Genomic DNA, 5,343 nt, shown 5'->3' with positions numbered 1-5,343 from the left:
GTCGGTCGGAGCGGGCAAAGCGCCGGCAGGGACGGGTCTGCACAGAACCATAGAGTGGTTTGGGTGGGAAGGGACTTTAAAGGCCATCTAGTCCAGATTCCCCCCTGCAATGAGCAGGGACATCTTCAACTCCATCAGGTTGCTGAGAGCCCCGTCCAACCCGACCTGGAATGTTTCCAGGGATGGGGCATCGACCACCTCTCTGGGCAACCTGGGCCAGTGTCTCACCACCCTCAGCGTAAAAAATGTCTTCCTAGTATCCAGTCTCAATCTGCCCTCTTTTAGTTTAAAGCCATGATCCCTTGTCCGATCTCTACATACCCTAATAAAAAGGTTGTTTCCATCTTTCTCCTAATCCCCTTTAACTACTGGAAGTCTATAATAAGGTCTCCCCGGAGCCTTCTTTTCTCCAGGCTGAACAACCCCAACTCTCTCAGCCTGTCCTCACCGCAGAGGTGCTCCAGCCCTCTGACCATCTTCATGGCCTCCTCTGGATCCACTCCAACAGGTCCATGTCCTTCTTGTGCTGAGAGCTCCAGAGCTGGACGCAGCGCTCCAGTTGGGGTCTCACCACAGCTCCACAGCTTGCAGAGCCATGCAAGAACAAAACAAGTTTGGTAATACGCAACCCGAAATGGAAAGCAATTAGTGTCTAGTAAGCTCATTAGGGGCAACAGGTGCCTTCCCACCGGTGTTAGTAAGTTACGTGGGGCAGAGGTGATTTCTTCTTTGGACCACTCTTAAGAAGTGGCTTTGATTATTATTATCTAAAGATAAAGTCTTAGATCAGGTGTCCGATGAGGTATGTGTGCTCACCGGAGTGCTGCTCAGGTGTGTGGAACCACTCTGGGAGATTCAACCCTAAAAAGAGAGGGGGCTGACCTATGCTCTGGCTGTGGGTGCGTCGTGTGCAGTGGGTGCATGTGGAGGGTGCCGTGCAAGGGACCCCAGACAGCAGGAGGGCCACAGGTCTCCCATAGCACCCACCCCGTGAATCTGATGAGCCCAGGTTTTGGTGGCCCAGCTCTCGCCCCTCTGACCCGTGCTTGCAGAGCAGCCGCTGCGTTGCTGGATGTGGGGCCGTGATGGGGACACACAGGTCCCCTTTCCCACCCCTGACAATTCCCATCTGCTCTGGCCCCCCCAGAAACCAGATCCTCCTGCGGGAAGCATCACATGTGTGCTCTTCCATTTGGGCAAGAGGAGTTAAAAATGCAGCTGCAATTAAAAATCCTATTAATTTCCAGCCCCTGGTAAGAGCTGCTGGGCTGAGCACAGTGGGTGGAGTTTTGTCAGTAGTAAATCTGTCTCCCCTGTGCAGGGCCTTGATTTGTAGCTCTGACGGGCGCTCCTCTGGCAGGTAAAGCAGCTTTACACTGTGCTTTGTTTGCAGCTGAAATCAGCAGGTTTCCTAAACTCAGGGATCAGAAATACCTCCTGAGGGGCCGGCTCCCTGCACCGCAAGGCCTTGATATGCTTCTCCAGCCACGTGAAGTGGCTGGGAAGTGGGTGTACCGAGGACCAAGGACCGATAGGGATGGCTGCAGGGAGCCGAGCTGGCTGGAAAGAGCATTTCACAGAATTTTCAGAGTTGGAAGGGACCTCTAGAGATCATCTAGTCCAACTCCCCTGCTAAAGCAGGATTGCCCAGAGCACATCACTCAGGACTGCATCCAGGCGGGTTTTGAAAATCTCCAGAGAAGGGGACTCCACACCCTCCCTGGGCAGCCTGTGCCACTGCTCTGTCACCCCAACTGTAAAGAAGTTTTTCTGTGTGTTGGAACAGAACTTCCTATGTTCCAACTTGTGCCCATTGCCCGTCGTCCTGTCACTGGGAACCACTGAGAAGAGTCTGGCTCCATCCTCCTTCAACCCACCCTTTAGATATTTGTAAGTAAAAATGAGGTCTCCCCTCAGCCTTCTCTTCTCCAGGCTAAAGAGTCCCAGCTCTCTCAGCCTTTCCTCATAAGGGAGATGCTCCAATCCCTCAATCATCTTCGTTGCCCTTCGCTGGACTCTCTCCAGCAGTTCCCTGTCCCTCTTGAACTGTGGAGCCCAAAACTGGACACAGTATTCCAATTGTGGCCTCACCAGTGCCGAGTAGAGGGGGAGAATGACCTCCCTCGACCTACTGGACACACATTTCAGAGTGTGAATGCTCTGGTTGGAAAACAGGGCTCCTTTCAGTACTGAAAACATTTGCAAAAGAAGTTGTGTTCTGGAGCCACACTTCTGGTGGGACACGGTTCTGTACCGGGTGACCACAGGGACATTTCACAGTTGTGTAGTGTTGGACTCAGCCTAGAGCCCTTCTCCGAGACACGGTTACGTGTCAGGCCTTTTCTCCCATTGATGGAGCGTTTTGGGGGCTGTCCAGTGAAGCACAGGGACATCACCTCTCTGAACACAAGTGGATGACCTGATTTTCACGAGGGGTGAACGCTTGCAGGTTGCGCTGGAGCCAGCGGGGAAGGGCAGAGGTAACAGACGGGTGAAAGAGCGCAGGGCGATCACAGACTGGTCAGGCATCACATCCTGGGGCAACTGTTGTTACTCATCTTCTTCTCTAGATATTTTAAGAGGAAATCTTGGAGAGTGAATAATTTCAAATCACTTCATGCAGTAGCAGCGTAAGTAACATGGGCAGAGAGGAAAACGGTGCTGTGCCCCTCACTGCTAATGCAGGGAGTGAGGAAGAACACAGAGCAGCATAAAAAATACCTGGACTAGAAAAATACCGTGAAGGATGGACACCCATCACCAGCGCTGCAGTAACATCACCCTCTGTTTGACTGACAGCTTTGGCAGAGCTCGTGTGCTTCCGCAATCCAAAGTGTACAAGGTATGTTGCGATAGTTATTCCACCGCTTTCCCTGTCTGGACTTCTGCAAATGGCCCCTCAGGTTCCAGGTGTTGAGCAAAGACTCAACAGCTCGACTCAGGGGTTGGGGCTCTGCAGAGCTGACAGGCGTCACCAGGCTTCAATGGACCTCGCTCGCTGGGTGGCACGTCACAGTGCCGGTGCAAGAGTAGGGAACGCCGCTGTTGACATTGGAACAAGTCGACGCCTCAGTGAAGCTCTGTCATCAGACAGTTTCAAACAGTAAACAAAAAAATATGGCCATGAACAGCTAATGGAGAAGTAGCTGCTTCTAGGAAAGATGCAGCATTGGCATTTCGGTGTTCTTTGAAAATGTTTGTCATTTGAAACTTTGAGAACTGCATGAAAAATTACTGCTTTGTCCTCAGCTGGAGGTTGGGATTATTTCTGACTCTATCCCAAACTACCCTTTTGGCAAGCCTCGTTAAGGACTCTGGCAGTGTAAGACCACAGCTGTCTTGGTGGTGTCTTATGTGAGTTTTCACAGCAAGGCTGCACAGCAACCCTGGAGAGCCATCGGCTGGAGCAGAAGTGACAAATAGCTGTTGGCACCATGAATTCAACACCACGGGCCAAACTCTGCCCAGCGAAGGGGAAAGTTTTCTGCAGTCCCTCAGAGCAGTGAGAAGCCATGTCACAGATTTAAGCAGATCTGAGCGCAGGAAGCCACCGGATCTTCTGGGAGTGAGTAATCTGCTCATCTGCAAGGGTTTGTTGAGCCCAGGATTGCTCCTGGGAAAAAATAAAATAAAAGAAAAAAATATATACATATATATGAAAACTCTGGAGCCATAGAGCTGTAGTAGTGCACACCTACAGTGTACGTGTCACCCTGCTCCCAGGGGATGGAGCCGTGGTGCTTGGGGTCACCAAACCACGTCTGGATGCTGACTGCCATGGGGAGAGCCTGTCTGGGCAGCACTCCCCTGCGTGCCGTGAGTGCCGCTTCCGTGGACATCACTGCCTCCCCGGGAAGCCTCTGAAACCTGTGGGGCCAAAGCAATGGGTGCCACCCTCGCGCATGCCAACGGCAGGTCAGTGGGGTTCTTTGTATAGGGTCGGAGGAAAGATTTCTTTCTTCATATTGTAGGAAAAACGATCTAACAAGTCATTTAACAAGAACGATAGAAGGATTTAAGCACAGGGGGTTTTGAGTGTATGCAGGACAGCTGTCAAGTTTAGAGAGGAGATTAGCGGTTCATTTGGGAGATACATTAGGAAAAAGAGCTTACTCCGGGGGGGCTGTTAGCTCCCTTGAGGCTGGGGAGGATTTAGTGTCTGTGAGCGTTGATGTATTGTGCACGTTATGAAGCTTGCCATCCCAGCAGCTTTGATATGTTCCAGCTTTTCTTAAAACCCCTGTGGATGTTAAAGTGACTTTTATTTAATGTGGGAGATGTTGACAAGCTCCCCCAGGAGGCTGGCGAGTTCTCGAAAGGGTCTTTTAAAATATTAGCTTCACCGCCACTTTTAGATGATTTTTTTTTTTTTCCCCTCTGGAATATCAAGGAGTGGTTTGTTTCTGACAGCACTAAAAATACATTAGGTGTCTGCTGACACAGGAAAGATATGCCCTGTGTTGGTTGGACTCCCAGCCTAGCGTTCGGGGATCCTATCTAAAGCTTTTGGCTTAACAGATGATGCTTGTGTTTGGAAAGCTGAAGTTTATAGCACAGAGCGATCCTTCTGTTTAGAAGATTGGAAGCAGCTGGTGGGACTAACACGGGCGAGTGAGGTTTCAGCGGAGGGTACAAACACAAGTCATGAAAGCACAGCTTCAGCTCGGAGTCTGCTCAGAGGCTCCAGCGCCGATGCGCGACGCGCCCATGGGCTCACCGCTTCCCCCAGTTTGTCCCTTCAAGAAAGGGAGAGGTGCACAAGGGCTTGCCCTGTACTTGCATGTGGGGCAGCTGTGCTGGCAGGGGGCTCTGGGGAGGAAGCCCCTGCTCCGCATCCCCAGTGTGGGATAGGTGGGAGGGGTCCGGGCATGGCGGGTCCTGGACTTTGGGGAAGGGAGGGCTTGAGCTGGCACAGGGGTGTTGGTAAGAAATGTGGTGAAATAACTCTAGCCCTTTTTACGGGCAAAAATACACTGGGATGGAGGATTAGGGAAGTAAAAGCCAGCTATGAAATATGACTTTGGTTTTGGGAATCTTCGTTTGAAGATGTGCTTGTGCTTTTGTTGTGTGGAAGCAGCTGATCCTCCAAGAATGTGGAAATCCGTTTGATTGCAAAGGATGCAGTGGCGGTCTCACCTTCCTCTGATCCATGCTGAGCCCAGTGGGCTATTTCTGCATAACCAAACATGTGAGGTGTTTCTGTACCTGGGTACCAAATTTCTCCAAGGTGCAGACCACAGCTTTCACACACCCTGCTGGAGACAGGAGTGACTGTCTGGATCTGTTGTCTTTGGCCGCTTTTGAGTTACATGACAGTCCTCAGGTGACAGCAGCAAATGTTTA

Source organism: Charadrius vociferus, unplaced genomic scaffold (genome assembly GCF_000708025.1).
Source record: "Charadrius vociferus isolate BGI_N301 unplaced genomic scaffold, ASM70802v2 scaffold282, whole genome shotgun sequence".
In the NCBI taxonomy this organism is placed as follows: domain Eukaryota; kingdom Metazoa; phylum Chordata; class Aves; order Charadriiformes; family Charadriidae; genus Charadrius; species Charadrius vociferus.
Note: the sequence above shows the minus strand (reverse complement) of the source record.